The sequence below is a fragment of the Eptatretus burgeri genome, chromosome 5, assembly GCF_056783735.1.
Source record: "Eptatretus burgeri isolate ZD-2024b chromosome 5, Ebu_testis_v1, whole genome shotgun sequence".
NCBI classification, from domain to species: Eukaryota; Metazoa; Chordata; class Myxini; order Myxiniformes; family Myxinidae; genus Eptatretus; species Eptatretus burgeri.
In genome coordinates, this window is record NC_140965.1 from 99,853,990 (window position 1) to 99,873,989 (window position 20,000).

At 47.6% G+C, this 20,000-nt stretch overlaps 1 long non-coding RNA gene across 1 annotated transcript in view; it reads right to left on the reverse strand.

Moving 5' to 3' along the window:
* Positions 1-15,834: 15,834 nt before the first annotated feature.
* LOC147027048 (uncharacterized) overlaps positions 15,835-20,000 on the reverse strand; it is a 10,968-nt gene continuing 6,802 nt past the window's right edge. The window contains exons 3-4 of the long non-coding RNA XR_015058648.1: positions 16,185-16,334; positions 15,835-16,047 (exon numbers count right to left, since the gene is read on the reverse strand). This is a non-coding gene — a long non-coding RNA (uncharacterized LOC147027048). The remainder of the gene's footprint in view (positions 16,048-16,184; positions 16,335-20,000) is intronic.

Here is a 20,000-nt window from a genome sequence, read left to right on the forward strand (position 1 = left end):
TCAAATCCACAGACGTGAAGTGAAGCAGCAGAGATATCACATTGTACCCACTGGGCCATGAAAACCCTTGCAACAAGTGTGGCCATCCTGAGGCAAGCCAGAAAACATCATCTTGCAAATGTCAGCGCCAAACTCTCCAACCAGTCACCTTCCTCCAAGTTTTGGTGGCGCTTGTCAAGTCTGACTGTGGTGTTTAATTCCCCTCCATCCCAACCCTCAACTGAAAATGCTGTCCTGCAGATTCTTCCTGAGTTAAGGTTCGAAATCCATCCCGCTCTGTCCTCATTTTACCCAAACATATCCACTGTCGGCTGGACTATCCTCACTTGAGAAGGAAGAGAATGTTTGGTGTGACCTTGACCCTGCTTCGGTAATGAGCCCAGATGCCCTCAGTGCCCATGTTTTCAAATCCAGCTTTGCCCATCTTGCTCCCCCTCTATCTGTCCTATTCAATCTTTCTTTGTCTTGTGGCCGCCTCTCCTCTGCACGGAAATCGGCAAACATCACAGGCAGGGTGCAAAAAGGTACAGTGCAAAAAAAAAATAGACCTATCAACTCTTGGCCAGTGAGCTTGCTTCCAATTACAAGAAAAGTAATGGAATTCATCATTGCTTCCGACATCAAGTCTTTTCTGTTTTCGAACAACTTGACCTCTGACCATCAGGTTGGATTCTGTCCTGGTCACAAGTCTGGGCCTGCTTGTGCTTCTCTCAACAATGACTATAGAGGCCTTCCCTGGGCATATATCGGCCATTCGACACAGACTGCCGACTGCTTTGCTTGCCAAGCTCTCTGCCTGTGCCACAGAAGGCTGCTCTCATTCATTCCTGGATTTCTGACTTCAATTCATGTGAAAGGGATGGGATGCAGCCTTTTTGAATTGAATTACCAGCGGATGAAAAGTTTCCATGTTTCATGTGTGTTAAGGCTCGGTAGCATCAACACCATCAACAACAACAAGAACATTTCCTGCTTTTGGCGACATTTTTCTTTTCATATCTGCCATGTAATGCAACATTTCTGCTTTGGAGTGCTGCAAACCTCAATTTATCTCTGTTTTATGCTTTCCCTTGAACGTTTACTCAATCTATGGGTATGAACACTTGGTAGGTTATTATCCTGTGCTGAAAATACCTCTCTGTAACAATTTATTCATTTGGCATGTTGTGGTCGTATCTGTTCGCTTTATTGCTTGATATTTCCATACTGCTTGTATGAACTAATATTCTTTATGTATGATTTTGTTCCTTCTAGAATAAAACAGAATTCTTTGGGAAAGTTGTTGTCACGTTCATACGCTCATCGGGTTGCCAAGCGCCTGTGCATTTTATTCAAGTGATTATTTTGCTTCATCGAACTGCTCACTTCCTCGACCCCCTGGTTGCCGACAATGGATGAGCACTTGGACTCGGGGATTCATACAAGTCAACGACAAAGACAAACATCCGTGATCTTGAAAACCGGAGAAGTGTTTGCAGAGAAATTACAGGCTGCGAAGATGGCGCGTGCGGAACAACTGTGTGCCGTTACTCGTATACGCGGGTCGATCGAAACTCTTCTGGATAATGTAGAGAAGGCTGCAATGGTAGGGGAACGCTTCTTTCAGTATGATAAGTCGTGGAACAAATTTGTGGATTCACACAATACTTTCATGATAGTAGTTGAGGATTAAAGTGAAGACCATGTGAATGCTCTTCATCACGACAACCAGCAGACCGAGGAAAGGGCAGTTTTCAATGAAATTGTTGACGGTTATCTTAAAAATGCAGCTACCTGTTTTAACCAGCAGGTTATGAAGGACTTGGGATCACAAAATAGTCCAGCAAGGGTACCACACACCATGAGCAGGATATCTGTTGGTGCTACCTCCAAAAAATCAGCTCATCCAGCTCAACAGTTCGGTTTCGATAGGCGGAAGCCATGAAAGCTCGACTCGCTCTTTAAATGGCTGAACAGGATAAACAAAGAAGAAATGAGGCAGAAATGAAGATCTTTTCACTTGAAAGAAAGCAAGGGGAAATCTCAAGGCAGCGAGAAATGGAAAGAGAAGTGTTTGAGAGAATCAAGAAGTTAGTGTCTCAAAATGTAGTCAGGAGGCCCAATGCAGAATAGTGTACGACCCTGCTGATTCCGTGTTAGAATAGTGCAACAGGTGTAAATTGACTGTCCAGATACACAGAAACGTGAATCAACTTGTTGCCAACTCTGGATATGGATAGTATGGCCGCCATGACAGTTTACAAAATGGTCGCCATTAAATACACTTTTCGTCATATTTCAGCCGCAAATTGACATGAAATTACAAAATTAGGGTCGATTTCCATGTTTTTGAGCATGCCTGAGCTGATGGGAGTATAGAAAAAAACATTGCTCCATCCATTTTCTAAAAATAATATGACTTGTTTTTCACTATATTATTTTTAAAGAAATGTTCAGGCTCGAATTAGAATGTCTGATTATACAAACCACAATCAATGAATTTTACAACTTTGCTCTAAAATGAACCTAAACTACATAACTGTGTGTTTTTCTGTTACCCAGGACTAACTGAAAAATGAAAGCCGCAAGATTTCTCACAGGGGGTTCAAGGGATCGAGAAGAAGAAGAGCATGTAGACTGGAATAAATGCTTTATTTGCCAGGACAGTTCAAAAACTAGCAAGTCAACGCCACTTCGAAAGACTACAATCGTTGGTGTGAAAACTGTAGCTGAATGTTGCAAAGAAAGAGAGAAATATAATGACGCTAAATATGTTGACTCATTCTCAAGAATCAGAAAATATTCTGTACCGGAGCACGTCGAAAAGATTCAATGGCACAAATTCTGCTATAGTGACTTTACTCACGCACAAAAAATAGACAGACTGAAGTCAAGGATTCAGCCACAATCTGTGACTTACGCAGAAGAGATACCCACAACATCAGGTTCCTCAGAGAAATACCATGTCCCAAAGTCACTAAGATCCGTGCACAGCACTATGGATTGGTCAAAATGCACTTTCTGCCAGACTGACATTCCTGGAAAAGCTGGTGTCCTGACAAATGTTGAATTTGATCACACATCATCCAGGATGCTTAGTTTGGCCCAATTTGACCCCACCATGCGTCACAGGTTTGCAGGTGTTTCAGACTTGATGGCAGCTGAAGGTAAATATCACCTCAAGTGTTATGTTTCTTTTCGCAGAAAGTATAAAAAGGAGAGTGGAGAGAAAAACCAGTCTCCTGAAAGCATCTGTTTCAGAAATGTGATGAACCAGCTTGAGAAAGAGCTGCAGAAGGGACATGTGTTTACCCTGAAAAACATCTGGGAACACTACAGCATGCTGTTATTGAATGATTTTGGAATTGAGGCTGGAGCCTACAAAAGCTACAATTTCAAGCAGAAAGTGGAGGTTCACTTTGGTAGTGACAAGGTGACATTCGTGCAGCCATTGGATGTCACAAAACCCCTCATAGTTGCGTCCTCAACTGTGACAAAGTTTGCCATGAGAACCGCCGTGAATGATTTATCTGAAGAAGGTGAAAGTTCTGAAGAAGATGAATTGGCCCAGTGCAGTCTGCCTCATCATGAGAACGAAATCCTTAGCTGGATCTTCAGAGTGGGCATAAAGATTTACAGTGACGTAAAACACTCTCCAGGGCATAGCATTATCGGTGGACTGAACACAGAAAATGCAGAGCGAATTGTACCTGAAACCCTGTACATGCTTGTAAAGCTTCTTTGTGGTGGTGACAGCACTGACAAGATGGACAATGAAGAAGCGGATGAGACAGATACCAAGAACAAAGTTCTGAGCATCTGCCAAGACATTATTCATGTGGCTTCAGGAGGCAAAAAACTGACCCCCAAACACCTGGGCCTTGCTCTTCACCAGGCTACACGCTCAAAAGAACCACATCTACCTGCACCTGAGAACTGTGGGTGGGAACAGGTCGTCAAAGATGGCAACGAGACATCTCAGCCGCGACTCATGACTGCACAGCCTATTACTGCTTACTGTGTAGAACTGACGACATGCAAATGCCATGGGTCATGCTCAACTCGACGGTGCAAATGTACACGGAATGGACTGCCTTGCACGAAAGCATGTGGATGCAAAGCCCTTTGTAGGAACCCGTTCAGTGTACAAGCCGATCAATAGCTCTGAAAATTGTACTTGGGTGTTCTCACAACACTTTTCTCTTCTGCAAAGCAACGTAATTTTGTGTTAGAAAGAATCTGACAGCTGTTGAAATAACCTTTGACTGACTGTAAACCCATCTCCATCAATAGTGCTAAACATTTTCTTTTTCACATTTGTTGCTCGTATGTGCATTTTCAATTTCGTCTTTAAGTTGTCAATTATGTGAAAAGTTGTGATCCAGTACAAAAATAAAGCACAAAATAGTGTTCCTCGTGTCAGATTACATAGTATTTCACAATCATGACAAATTTCTGGCGAGTACAATTTGCAGTAAGAAAAAGACTAAATCTGATGGCGGCCATTTTGATTACTGTCATGGCGGCCATAATATTCAGATGCAGACTTGGCAACAAGTGGAACTAGACTTGGTCATGCCTAGACTCTTCAAAAACACCAGTTGCACCATTCTAACATGAAATCAGCAGCGAACCTATTTTCTAGGCTAGCTACAGATTTTGGCTTCTAGACTAATGCAAGTAAAAAGTGAACTTGCACAGGCTAGGAGCAAAGCCACTCATGGATCTGGAGGCCCACCTCGCTCAACAAATAGAAGAGGTGGAAAGCAGTCATGGCCTCACCTTGTAAGACATTGATGCCACAACCCATGTTCATGAGTCATGGCAGCTCATGAACCAGCCTTTGGATACCTACACCAACATACATTCACATTCCTCTGTGCCTGATACAGACCTAAATGGAGAAGCATCAACATCACACGTTATGCATCCAATAACGAACAAAATTCTGTTCTGAGCGACCCCCTTGGCCTCCCCCTCTGCAGTCTGGGATGTAGCTCCAAAAATAGAATCTTCTTGGCTCAGTTTCTACCCATCAGATGCTCCTCCAGTGGGCCCTCCTGCCTTTGCACCAGAGCCAGTACGAACAACAATGTCTGCTATACCGCTTCCCACAGATGTAATGACCCTGACCATCCCAACCATAGGAATTGGGCTTGGTAAATCTCTACCTGTAGCAACTACCCTGGTGCCTTCACTAATGCTGACACCATCTGCTCTATCCTCACATGAGGAAGTACTGGCCATAGTTGCAACAGCCATGAGAGACATTTTGCTGACGCAACAAAAACTGGCCTTCAACCAAGATTTTCCCCCAGTTCAACTTGAGAAGTTTTTCGAAACATCAGATCTGTTCCCTCTCTTTCATCGACAATTTCAGCACCACATAATGTCACGGAAGGACCTAGATGATGAATACAAGATGACACGCTTACTACAATTCCTTGGTGGTGAGGCAAAGGAGGCGGTTGCTGGCCTTGAGGTTATAGAAGGTGGAGTACAGCAAGTCTTACAGATTCCAGAGGAGAGATATGGCTGACCGTGTGTGGTGGTGAACTCCTTGATGAGCAACTTAATCAAGGGACCGGCTATACCTAATGGTGGCAATCTCTCCCTCAGAATGTTTTCTGATCAAACCACTATGGCACTGGCAATGTTAAGAGCTATGGATTGCTTAAGTGAGATCAATCAATGAAATGTGGTGGAGCAACTACCAAGACATCTTCGGGACAATTTGGCCCATCTTTCTCATGATTTGGAGGAAAAGGGTTAACTATTCCCTACCTTTGCTGACTTTGTCAAGTTGGTGAACAAAGTAACAGCCAAGCCACGTTTGCAGAAAGCCAGAGACAGCCTTACCTCAAAAAGAGAGTGAAGCCTCGAGCCTGCCTCTGCTGTTCCCAGAATCATCCTCTGCACATGTGTGATGTATTCAAAGCTAAAACCCTTCGAGAGAAATTCGAATTTGTATGTATCAAAGCCCGATGCTGGAATTCTTTGAAGGACACACCTGTCATTCAGTTTGGTGTTACCGTGAAGCATGTTGCTGGAGTATGCTCCAGCTCTTTCGGATGGAAGATAACCGGACATGGTGCTCCTCACCACACACTCTTGCACATTCCTGAATCCCAGCCCAGAGCCACCAACTGGACCACAGAAGGCCTTATCCAAGAGTGAAAAGCAAATGGCCTTGCCCCTTCTTGTGGTACTGCTGCCATTCAAGGTTCAGAAACAGAACTACTTCAAGTTGTATCGCTGCGAGTGGTTGCTAAAAATGGGAATACTGTTGCGAATCTGGAAGCCATGAGCACACAACATTCAGGTCCTATAGCTCAGTTATATCGATAAGTGAATGTGGATAGATAGCTTCCCATCCCTTGTCTAATGGGTAATTAAATGTTCATGCGCTGTGGAGTTATTTTGACAGTTAGGGTTTTTCTTTTACATTTTTCCACCAACATGAACTACAACAACAGCTGCGGACCACTCCAGCTCCAAATAAAACAACGACGAAAACCCTCTACTCCCGGCATTCTCCGCGCGCCTCAGTAGGGGAAAGGTCATGTCCACCCCCCGATTCGCTTGGCGGGGCGCCAAGTAGGGAAAAGCTCAAGCCGCGCCCGAGAATGAATCTCGCCTGAGCGAGCCGCACCCAAGAACGAATCATGCCTGAGCGAGCCCCGCCCAAGAATGATCCATGCCTGAGCGAGGCGCGCCCGAGAATGAATCACGCCTGAGCGAGCCGCGCCCGAGAACGAATCACGCCTGAGCGAGCCGCGCCCGAGAACGAATCACGCCTGAGCGAGCCGCGCCCGAGAACGAATCACGCCTGAGCGAGCCCCACCCGAGAATGATCCACGCCTGAGCGAGCCGCACCCGAGAACAAATCACGCCTGAGCGAGTGCGCCGGAGAGGATAAAAAGGAACAGAGAATCCTCGCAGAGAGCGTCTTCTTCCTCCTCCTCCCGATGATCAAGAGCTTGGGCTTCAGACACCATCCACCACCGGAGCTGCAAGGGTGTGCGCCGTCTCGGAGGGATACGGAGGCGAGGTGTTGACTGCCAGGATGAGCACCGAGCGGAGCTGAGGAGGCTGATCGCGGCTCGCCGGTGTCTGGGTTCGGCTCGCCTCTCGCTGGTGCCCGAGTCGACTCAACGCGAAGACCACATGAGGTAGGCAGGTTCTGGTCTTAAGCTCGTCCTTTCCATCGGAGCTGGAGGCCTCAATAATGACCACTTTGGTCCGATTCTTTTGGATGTGTGTGTTTGTGGTGCCAGTATAGTAAGTAATGAATTGTTAAGTACCTTGCTGTACATACGTGCTTATTAATATTCGGATAACACTGCTCTTCTGTGTTCCCCTCCCTGCATATTGTTAAATAAACACCCCCCTTTGTGAAATGTATCAGCTCGTTCATGTCCTTTCCTCCATTGGCTTCACATGCTGAGTGTTGGAAAATTAGCAAGGCCGTTGTTCCACCGTAAGGGGACATTTGGGACCAACTGATCTCGGTGACCATCCGCTCGGGTCGCACACGGTTCGAGTACGCTAGCGGCTTGTTCCATACGGGTGCCGTCGAGGGTGTGGAGACTCGGTAAATCGCCACGTGGTTATCTCGGTATTTTGAAAATTGGCAAATAACCCTGTACCACGTGGTAGAAATATTGACGCTTCACAGTCCGATAAAGGACCCATACTCTTCGGAGTTTTCCGAAGAAGTACGATCTAAATTCCGGGTGATCGGCGGAGCCGACTCTACTGCTCCACCTGGCAGTCGTGCTCGTTGCCAACACCCGGCCCCGCAACAATACTACCACCACATACACGATGCTCGATTCAGGATCTGAGATTACGGTTATAGACCCCTCCTTACTCAAACAGATGTGAGAGGGAAATCCAATCGCTTGGTTCTTTCTACATTGAGTAAATCTGATGAACAGCATCAAGGAGAAAGGGTGAATATCGCTGTGGAGTCTGCGGTGGAAAGAAAGTAACCCTCACCTTCCCTTTAACCGCCCGATGGCCAAAATCCAGTTCCGTCACTTCAAACGTATGATGAAGAAGGACCCAGAACTAAACCACCAGTACACTTCCGTTATCGAGGATTACATAACCAAAAGATGTGTTCATCAGCTTATTAGGAAAGAGGTGGAGTGAAAGAGCAGCACGACCTGGAACCTACCATGTCACCCAGTTCTGAATCCTAATAAGCCAGGCCAGGTCCATGTAGTCTTTGATGCAGCTGCAAAATATGGCAGAACATCTCGAAATGACCAATTTATCATGGGCCTGGACCTGACCAACAATTTGATTGGAGTTCTCAAACGTTTCAGACAAGAGGAGGTTGCCCTTGTCAGACATTGAGGTGATGTTTTACCAGGTCTGAGTGTACTGAGATGATCGTGATTCCTTGAGATTCTTGTGGTGTAGTGGAGACTTCAGCAATCCTCCCGAGGAACATCAAATGCTCGTTCATATCTTTGGAGCTGCCTCCTCCCCCTGCTGCTCCAACAAAGCCCAAAGACAAACTGCTGATGATAATACAGACAAGTATGGCAAGGAGATCACAGAAGTTGTGCACCACAACTTCCATGTTGATGACCTCCTAAAATCGATTAGGACAGTCAATGAAGGCGTTGAATTGGCCCTCAAGTTGATCAACTTCCTTCGAGAAGGGGGTTTCCACCTGACCGAGTTTCTCAGTAATCGATGAGAGGTTCTGCAAGTAATCCCTACAATGGAACAAGCCAATCTCACACGCAACCTGGACCTGGATAGGCTTCTGATTGATCGGGCCCTGGGGCTGTGCCGGGATGCTGAAAGCGACATCTATTGCATCAAGATCATTTCCACAATAAGCCTGTGACCAAACGTGGAATCCTCTCCACTGTTTGACCCTTTGGGCTTTCTGGCTCTTTTGTACTACCCATCAAGGTGTTAATCCAAGATCTCTGGCAGGAGAAACTAGGATGGGATGATGAAATCCAAGGATGTCAACTCGCAGTCTCTTTCACGTCTCAGACATCCATATCCCACGATGCTACAAAGATCTGAACATGGATGAATGCGTGATCCAGATGCATATGTTTAGTGATGCAAACAACATTGCATACTCAACCTCAGCCTACCTAAGAATGGTCGACAAAGATGATTCGATCCATTGTTCTTTCGTTATGGGGAAATGTCATAACGCACCTCTCAAGAGGCTGACACTTCCGAGATTGGAACTCATAGGTAGCCTCATGGCTGTTCGCATCTCCAACATGGTGAAAGCTGACTTGACTGGACCATAGAGTCTGTCATAACTGTCATCCAGTACATAAAGAATGAAACAAGGTGATCTTACGGGTTCATAGCAATTTAATTGGAAAAAATTCATGAGCATGCCATGCCAGACCAATGGCATCACGTACCAGGACCCCTGAACCCTGTGGATGATGGATCAAGAGGTCTGCCGATACAAGCCTTCCAGCCGGAATGTCGCTGGTGGACCGGACCAAAGTTATTGTGGCAGTCAGAAGACCTCTGGCTTTGACATAAAGTGAGCAAGGTTCCAGAAGATTATGTGGAAGTCATAAAATCCTGGGATGATGATTATGTGATGACCGTGATTACTGGTTCACTCTTCGATTTGTTGTTGAGGAGATTCTCATCATGGTCCAAGCTACAAGTGTGCATCTCATGGCTCTCACGATTCATGCGGTATTTGTGGTCTAAAGGCAAGCCAGAACCTGCCCCTCATCCAGCTCAGAGAGATATTTGCCTGACAGAGATGCGAACTCCAACTGGGCTTATTGTCAAGCTAATTCAAGGACAGTACCTTCAAGATGAGTATGAGGCTTTGGCATCCAGTAAACAAATCAAGGCGAGCAGCAGGCTTGCAGCACTCTGCCCAATTCCACTGAATGGTGTAATTTGTGTCGGAGGTCACTTGCAATGTGCACCTCAGATACTATCCATCCCATTGTTGTGCCCAACTAACATCCCATTGTCAAGATGGTCATTAGACACTTTCACCAAGTTCTTGGACATGCCAGCCGTGAACATGTTTTGGCAACACTTCGCCAGTGCAACAGGATACTTAATGCTCGTGTCTCAACCCGTCAAGTTCTACGACGCTGTATTGACTGCCGCAAGAGATTTGAGGCCACCATGCAGCAGATGATGGGGGACCTCCTGAGAATGAGACTGACTCCCTACAAAACTCCGTTCACTTACATTGGTTTAGATTTCTATGGACCTTTCTACGTCAAGCAAAGACGAAGCACTGAAAGGGTTTATGGATGCAACTTCGTTTGTTTGTCCACAAGGGCCATTCACATCGAAGATGTTGGCTCCCTCGAATCAGACTCCTTCATACAAGCTCTGCGTCGCTTTATCTGCATTAGAGATGCTGCCAAGGAGATCTGGAGCGATAATGGTATGAACTTCATTGGAGGAGTGAGGGAATTAAGGCTAGCCCTTCAAAAGTGGGACAAGATGGCCATTAAGCAAGCTTTTCACAAGGAGGAGGTCAAGGGGCATTGTCAGCTATTAAAGAAATGGCATTTTCACCACCCTGTGGTGAGCCATATGTCAGGAGTATGGGAGTGACTCGTCAGGAGTGTTAGAAGGACAATGAAGGCTATCCAAGGTCACCCTTATGCCTTTGTCAGTTGGGAAACTCTTCGCACAGTGTTTGCTGAGGCAGTGGGGATATCAAATATGTACTCGTCCACTGTGTCCCAGACGTGACGACCCGAATGACTGGGAGCCAAAAACACCTAGTCACCTTCTCCAGCAATGCCAAGGTCTAGCCCAGTGCTTCTCAACCTTTTTTGTCCCACGCCCCACTTTGATTTTCAAAAAAATCGTACGCCGCACCATGATTGGAGACACTACAGTATATACTACATATCTATCTGTAATTCCAGCAATGTGTGTGTATGTGTGTGTGTTCGTTTGTGACCGCTGTTTCTCGACAACCACTGGTCCGATCTAATTGAAACTTGCCAGGTATATTGCTGGGGACCTGAGGATGTGCCATTTCAAGGTTTGATATTAATCGGAGAAGTGGTTCCCAAGTTATGGCCATTTATTTATCAAACCAATGACAGGAGACGTTGCTGCTGCAGGCGTGGCCGATGGGGAAAGGGCGCCATTTAGTTACCAATGACAGGACACGTTGCTGCTTAGGCATGGCCCTTGGGGAAGAGATCCTCAGTTACCAATGACAGGACACGTTGCTTGACGTTTTGCACCCAGCGCGTTCCCCATTACGGGTTACAACGTACGGACTTCCAGATAGTGATGACTTACTGTATTATCATAATTTCTCGATTTCTTATGCGCATTTATAGATAAACACAATGCCCAATCCAGTCGTCGTTTACGAGAGCGAAGGAACGGCCTGTGTGGTTGTTGTTTCTGGCACGCGGTTTGAAAGTTTTTTTTTTTTTGCGTGTACGGACAATCCAGCCATGCACGTACGGCCTTGCACGTATGGCCAGACACGTACGGGCACGCACCAGTGTATTCAAAAGGCAAAGCTATGAAAGCGATCCTATATTTATTCATTAATTTAATGCCCCACCAAAATATTGCCACTCCCCACCTTGAGAAACACTGATCCAGCCATTCCGCCAGGAACCTTCGACGATAAGGAGGTACATTCATGCAAGCGGTGGTGTCGGGCACAAGTCCTTTCAAACCACTTCTGGATCAGATGGGTGCGTGAATACCTGCCTCAGTTACAGGAAAGAAAGAAATGGATTCTAGAGAGATGCAACTTGGCAGTCAATGACCTAGTCCTTGTCGATGACTTCCCCGTGGACACGAGCATCTAGGCTGAGTTCCCAAGCACTGAGAGGGTTGAACGAACAGCTGAGGTGAAGTCCAAGAGCTCAGTGCTGATATTGTTACGGATTTGGAAAGCTTGTGCACACAAGCAGACAGAGTCCCCATAGTTCAGTTATTTCGATATGTATGTGTTTATAGTTAGAATCCTTCCTTATGTCATATGGGAATTACATGTGTGTGCTCCGAGTTATTTTTTAGCTATGTTTTTACAACAACAGAAACTATAACAACAACATCCCTCCTTCGCTCCTGCCATCATCGGCCTTCCTCACGCGCATGCATGCTGAGCACAGACGTGGGTGGGGCTTCCATCGCCTCATATCGGAGCCCCGCTCCAAAAAAGGGCATGGAGTGTTTCTTCTGCCCAATGAGCGAAGGGCGAGCATGACACGCATGCCCCAGCCAATCGGGAGGTGACCACGAGTCGTCCACCAACCCCTCGTCCAATCGGAAGGCGAGTGGCGAGGAGAAGGTACCCCACCCACCTCAGAGGAGTGGAGTGGTTGTTCGGACCAGCGTTTGGCAGACAGGAGATCGTGGCAATTGCTGAGCTGTCTGTCGTCGTGACTGAATGGTCTGTCGTCGTGGTTGGAGCGGTCTGTAGCCGTAGTTGGAGCGGTCTCCAGTCTTTGTGGTGATTTACTTCATCTGCGGTCGTGGTGGCTTAGTCCCGTCCGTGGGCCGTCGACTTCGGGTCGTGGGTTCGAGTCGGTGAAACCGCACGAGGCGGGGAGGTACCCGAATAGGCCTGTGCCCTCAGCTCACCTTCCCTCCAAGCTGAAAGGCCGAAAATAGACCCACGAAGTCCGTGTGTGTGTGTGTGTGTGTGTGTGTGTGTGTGTGTGTGTGTGTGTGTGTGTGTGTGTGTGTGTGTGTGTGTGTGTGTGTGTGTGTGTGTGTGTGTGTGTGTGTGTGTGTGTGTGTGTGTGTGTGTGTGTGTGTGTGTGTTAGTGTGGCACCGTCTTGTAAGTAGAATTGTTAAGTGCTTTTTCTTTGCTCATTGTACATTGCCTGCCTTTTATTCGTGATAACTCTGCTCTTTTTGTGCTCCCGCTCCCCGATTATTGTTATAAATAAACTCCTGCTAAATGTTCCAGTTCGTTGTTTGTGCTTTCCTTCATTGGCCTAGTATGGTGCGGGTTTGAGAATTAGTAAGGCCATTCGTGCCGTAAATCGTTCATTTGGGCTGGTGCGGCTTTGGTAACTTCCGCTCAGTTACGCTGGATCCGAGTCGGTGATAGCGACTCGATTCGGACAAAGTCGGCTGAGGCAGTGATTTCCCCGGGAGTTGGACGGAGTGAGTATTAAGGTAAATTGGAATTAGACAAGTAGATTAGTAGACCCTACCTCACGCCGTAGAAATATTGGCGACCATGGTCCTCTAAGTGACCTGTGACCTTTCGGAGTTGTCCGAGAGCCACGACCTAAATTCCGGGTGTTCGGTGGGAGACGACTCTACTGCTCTACCTAGTGGCCTTTATTACCATGGAACCCCGGTCCACAACAAAATGTTCTATCGACAAGTTTTGTCTGATGGAGGAAGCGACTTAAGATGACGCTAGAAGACCTTCAAACGGACATTATAAACTTCAAGGAATATGTATGTATATATGTTGTTGCGGGCTGGCGGGGTCGGATGAGAAGACCACAAGGTGGGGGAAGCTATGTCGATTCCCTCCAGACTCCCTGGAATTGTAGGCCGTCGCTCACGGATAATTCCGTGATGCGGTGGGTTGCTTAACCGACCGTGGACGCCAATAACTCAACCGCGTGACCTATTGTCCTCCCATCTATGGAATTACCTAATTAACCACGTGGTTTGATAACCGGGAAACCACGCCCTCGGTACGCCTTGTCCGAACTGGATCGGATCACCTCTCCGGATCGGATGCAGACGAGCGACACTGCCAAGGACGTACCGGCTAGAAGGAACAGATCATTGGGAATAAAGACCCGGCTAAACTTAGATTCAAACCATGCTGGACCAATGGAAGAAAAGACAAAAAGAAGCAGGGAACATTCCGAACGATAATTATTTATTAAGTAAGCGAGGAAAAGTATGTGGTATCACAAAGATTTATTGGGTATGTAACACAGGGAAAGAGGAGAGAGGTGTGGTGCGACAACAATACAAGCAACTTACGAAAGCAGACACAGTGCAGACTTGATGCGAGATTAATAACAGTTACAACAATAATGCACGTTGACAGACTTACTTAACATACAGGTGCCAGCACACTCAGACACACACAGAAAAAGAAACCCCAATGGGAAGGGACTTTTGCAGCCAGGGAGGGAGGGGGTTGAGGTTATGCACTCGGTACCTGGACATTTCGGGGGAGGGGATGCTCCATGGTGCGGTACCCAACAGGAGTCCCATTGTCTCTGGCCCCAGCCGCACGTGTGGAGACTGTGTTCTGAAGGAGGAGCTTGAGTGGAGGAGGGCGGAGTCCAGAGTGCGAGGGTGGAGTAGTGGGCGGGACCAGGCAGGCAGGTGGATGAAGTGAGGCGTGGGTGGAGACGAGAAGGTGGAGTCGAGAAGCAGGAGACACAGCGTGAAAAAACACACGCACGCACGCACGCACACACACACACGCACACACGCGCACACACACACACACACACACACACACACACACACACACACACACACACACACACACACACACAGTTTCTCCGTCTTTTATAGTGCCGAAGCTCGGGCGGAAGGGGGCCATGCTGAATTCAACATCATCGCCTGAATCGGGCGCTTCAATTGGCCCCGGCCCTTCATGTGGCTCACCAGCTTGGGCCGGAAACCGCCTCACTTCGTTTCCGGCAAGGCCACCCCAGACAGTGAACACAGCTCGCTCCGACCCCATGACATGACATGACACGAATCGCTCACACTGAAATCGGCACGCGAATCACAAGCAAATCTTCATCGGGTCTGGACTCCTTGCCCTCGGGTGAACCAACCATGGACCCGCGGTCTTCCGGAGAACCTCCTGGACCGACCACGCATCCTCCATCGGAGCTGCTTGCGGATCCCGGGGGTGTTCGCTCCGAGATCTCGGGTCATCGTGGACCGCACGTCGTGTCAGGTGAAGGATGGCACGCTGTGGTAAACGAGTCGAGGGGGCAAGTAGGGCAGAGGGTACCATGGATCGTCATGCTACTCGCTGTGGTGGACGAGACAAGGGGCAAGCATGTGTTTCGTGCAGCGTGGGCATCGTATTGTGCTGGCCGTATAACGCTGAGGTAAACGAGACGAGGGGCAAGCACGTGTTTGGTTTCGGGCTCGCCCGGGACCGTGACTCCGGATACAGCGGATCCTTCGAAAGCGTAGTGACTCGTCGCACGTGTTTGGTTTCGGGCTCGCCTGGGAATGTGACTCCGGATACCGTGGATCCTTCACGGCGGTGCGGCAGTTTGCCCACCTTACTGCGAAAGCGCACGTGACCGATTTATCCCAGGAAAGAAAAAGAAGGGAAGAGTGGGAATGAAATGAAAGGGAAAATGATTTATTAACCCTAACTATTAAATCATTGCAACACACTCCCTGTTGTCCCGCTAAACAAAAGGAAGGGAACTATCAACACGCATATTAATGGCATAACTGTCTTGGGACACTTATCTGTTGTATGCATGCGGTTCCAAGAACCGCAACACTACCCCCTCCCTTTTTCTAGACTTGACCCGAGTCGTTAACATTAGTTTGGCATGCAGGTGTAGGTTCCCCTCGTACATTTTACCCACGGATCCCTGAGTGCAACATTTTGAATGCATGTCCCAAAAATAATAAACCTCGTGGGTTGCATAACGAAACTAACATGCATACGGACAACTAAGCTATATTGCCGGAAATTGGAACTAAACAAGAAACAGGTGCGTTAGGACTATTTACATTTCTAATATTTACATTAGCCATGGCCCAGGACCTGTGATTTGAGGAGAGAACACAATAAAGGCAACATTCGGGGATGAGTGCAGCGCAGGCAATCGATGATCAGGCGTCTTCAGAGCCCTCAATGGTCCTTTATTTGTTGTTTGTTTGGTTGTTTGTTTTTTTTGTTTTCCTGGCTGCTGGAGGAAACTCACCCTAACACGGCAGGCCACACGCCATCTCACAGTCCATTTGAACTGGCCTTCATACAACAAGGAGATAGATGTCCGGGCTGCACAATTGCAGTCCCCGGAAACGCGGCTGCCTGCAGGGCAGTCCTTGCAAACACTTTCACAAAGATGGTCCTGGTGCACATGGTTAGGTAAGGTTGAGTGATATGGTAAGGCAAATGAAAGCATGGGCAGGTATAGCAAATGGAGTCAAGGCAAAGGCAGATAAAGGCATGGGTAAATGCAGACCAGGTAATGTGCGACAGTACAACCTTTAGGCATATGAAGCTGGCCGGCCTCGGTGTGGTCTTGCGAGGTTGTGGAGGGAGTGTGGTGGCGTTGGCCGGTCCGAAGACGGGCTCGGTCCAACCCTACAGTCTCCCCCCGACCTATTGCCGATGCCTGTCCTTGTCCAGACCCACCTGCATTTGGTTGTAACAAAAAAAAACAACTAAATTTAGCCTTTTTTTTTCCTTTTCCTTATTTTATAATTACGTGTGTCCCTAACCCCCTTATCGTCTTTGTTAGACTAACCTGTGCAAACTGTCTATTCCCAATCCCTAAGATCCCTTTTGAAAGGATTGAGGAAGAGACAAGTGAATGTGGAAGAAATAATTATATTAATGTACTCTAAATTGTAATTGTGCTGGTGTTTTATAAATTTAATTTTTATGCTATAAGTCGAATTGGCTGTCAGTGTTCCTTCCCTTTAGCCAAGAGTCTTTTGCCCTAAATGTTGATTGTCTTGCTCTGGAACAAAGTGACCTTTCTGATAACACCAAGGTTGTTATGATTACAAAGTTGCTTTTCACCTAGAAGACACGTATTGCATTTTGGAGTTCTTTGTTTAAGGCTTAACAGCCCCCACCACTCTCCCATGAAAAGCATATAAATACCAGAAATTGTAATCTTGTTTTCGTGCAATCATTGTGGATGTATAGCATGTCAGTGCGTTGTACTCCTTGGTACTGACCAAGTACCAAGTAATAATAAAACTCTCTGATGTAATGTACTTTCACGTTGTGGAAAGTGAATTAATTGGGTTGGTTTAACGGTTAACTAAAAAGTAAGAATAAATAAAATAGAACCAAATAATATTGCAACAAATGGGGGTTCTCAAGTTCATTGTGAGAGAAACTTGAGAATAAACTGGTGGATGCTGACATCTGAGTTTTTGAACTCACAAGCAGAGAATGCTCTTGTTGTGGTTCATTCATTTAACTCGGCGTGTCTTTCACTTTTGTAGCGAGATTAAAACCGAGTCGGCTAAACGTTAAAACCCTGCAAGTTAAATAAGATTTCACAACAACTGAAGAATTCTACAACGATCACAACGAGGTTAAGGAAATAATTCCTCATCATGAATCTGTGTCGAGGCCCAATGCAGCCTCAGAATAGCTTCCACAGGTTTCAGAAATTTCTAAGGCGAGTCCAGCGGCCTACGAACAGCGAAGGGATGGATGGTGCGAATGGGGTACACGTTTCCTATCTATCCTACCATTTATTACTCTTTAAACTATCCCCGGGGCTTTTCAACAAGCCTGTCTCTTTAAACTGTTGGTTCTCGCAACCACGATTCCCGTCGCCTGTGTTGGTGTCCGTTATTAATTTGGGGATGACCCGCAAATTTTCTCCCATGCTCTTGCGCAATTTCGTGGCTGGGCAGTGTGGTTCCACTGGCAGGTCTACCCACCTGCCAAACTCGAGCTTCGGCACCCCCGGGTCGCTTAGGCTGTCTCCGAGCCTATGAGCGTGGGGAATGCCCTTCCTGGTATTTTCCCCGTCGATGCCCATGTGGCATTTTGGCACTCTGGGTCCCTATCCCCTGGGTACCCATGCCCATTACACCAACTCGGTTGCTTGGACCCATGGCCTACTCTGGCCGACTACTTCGGTGCCTGGGGTGCCCTCTACTCAGTACGCATATTTCACCAGCCACGCTCCCAGCCGGTCAATAGTCTCCTGCACCCTACAAAATGTTTCGTGCCTTCGTTCAACACCAACAACAAAATGACATCATATTGCTTAATTTAACTCACCCACTAACTATTATTACACTAACCCCGGGTTCCCTTGGGTGGGATTCACTCCTCCCCCCAATCAATCATTTGCACCATGCATTCCACATTCACTCCATTCACACTCGGGCCCGCTGACCATGTTCACTCATCATGTTTTTTTTTGTTTTTTTTCAGCAATACTGACGCTCGAAGAGCGACGTTCCCCGAACTAACTCGTGCTCCCCGTCATCCCTTATTCAAATGCACGTTCCATTTAACTATACGTAGCTAATCTACGTTCCCACTACACGTTCCATGTCTGTCCATGTCGCCAATCCATTTCTAAATTCTTACCTAAACTTCTCCGAACTGATGTTACCGGGCCCCATGGAGGATGACTCATGCCCCCATGAGGCCGGTCTATCTAACTCTAAACCCTTCTCCGAACTAATGCTCCTTTGCCCCCGCGAGGATGTTCGCTACATCCTGTACTCGTGGTCATTCCTGGTGAGCCTTACGCCTCCAGGGTGGCGGTCTGCAGCACGCTCGTCCCCTCCGTTTGGCTGATACATGAGAGCATAACGTCACCCCGTTAATCGCATTAAATGCTCGCTTTCGGGCTATCCCCCATGTGAACTCGGGGGCAAAGCCTTCGGGACCCCCAATCTTTGATGAAAGGAGGGAAACCACGGGGTAACATCCCTGGGTCAGATTACGGGAGAGTGTGTTGGAGTGGTGCTGAGGTGTCGTCCACCAGACGGCGGCCTCCTTGGGTTAACCTGAGGCGGTCCCTTCAGGTGAGTGCCTGGAATGTCCTATCCCTAAGAGAGGATGATCACCTGTCTCTGTTATAATCTGAGCTCAAGCGTTTGGACATCGGTATTGCAGCACTCTCTGAGGTTCGGAGACCGGATTGCGGTGAGATCATGGTGGGTGGTTACACCGACGATTGGTCTGGACGCTCTGATGGTGACCATGCCCAAGGAGTTGCTGTAGCTGTGTCCAATAAGCTGACCCCAATGATAATTGAGGTAACATCGGTCAACGAGCGTATTATGAGACTAAGGATTCATCACTCCTTAGGTATCATTTCCCTGGTCTCTGTGTATGTTCCGACTGAGGCGAGTGACCTCACCATGAAGGACGCATTCTACGCCACGCTCGAGTCTGTGGTTGATCAGTGCCCCAGACGAGATACACTTCGAGTCTTGGGGATTTCAATGCATCGACTGGAAATGATAGGGATGGTTATGAGACATGTGTTGGTCCCCATGGGTCAGGAACTATGAACCAGAATAGCACTAAGTTCCTTGACTTTGCAAGAAGTCATGGATTGAGGGTGGCTGGTTCATGGTTTCAGCACCCACAAGCTCATCGCTGGACATGGTATTCCAACGCTGGCGGTGTGGCAAAGGAGATTGACAATGTCCTCGTTGACGGTCGCTGGAGGATGATCCAGAACTGCAGGGTCTACCGGAGTGCTCAGTTCCTCAATACTGACCAACTGCTTGTTGTAGCAACTCTAAAGCTGCACCTTAAATCCTGGAGAATGGTACCATCCCAGCCTAGGCTGGATGTTGGCAAGCTCAAGGATGAGAGAGTAGCTGAGTAGTTTGCGAACAGGCTGCGTGGACACTTGGAGTGTCTGGGTGCTTTGCGGGGTCCTGAAGGGTTGTGGAGTGCCTTCAAGACCACCATCCTTGATGTTGCTGGTGGATGTCTTGGAACTCACAACAGGGCAAAGAAAAATTTTGTCTCTCAAGGGACACTGGATACCATTGACCAGAGTCGCAGGGCCAGGCTGAATGGCAGAGCTGAGCTGTTCAGGGAGCTGAGGCATAAAACTGTACGTGCACTAAGAGTGGACGAGGAGGCCTATGTGCAAGGATTCTGTGAGGGGGTAGAGCATCACCTGTGGACAGGTGATTCTCGTCCCGCTTACAGGGGAATTCGCGCATTGCGTTCATCTAAGCCCATCCCTCGGAGCACTGCAGTTAGAGCAGAGAGTGGTAGGCTCTTGACAGAGGAGTCTGAAGTGAAGGCCCGCTGGGCCGGTTACTTTGAGCGATTGTTCCAGGCTGATCCCCC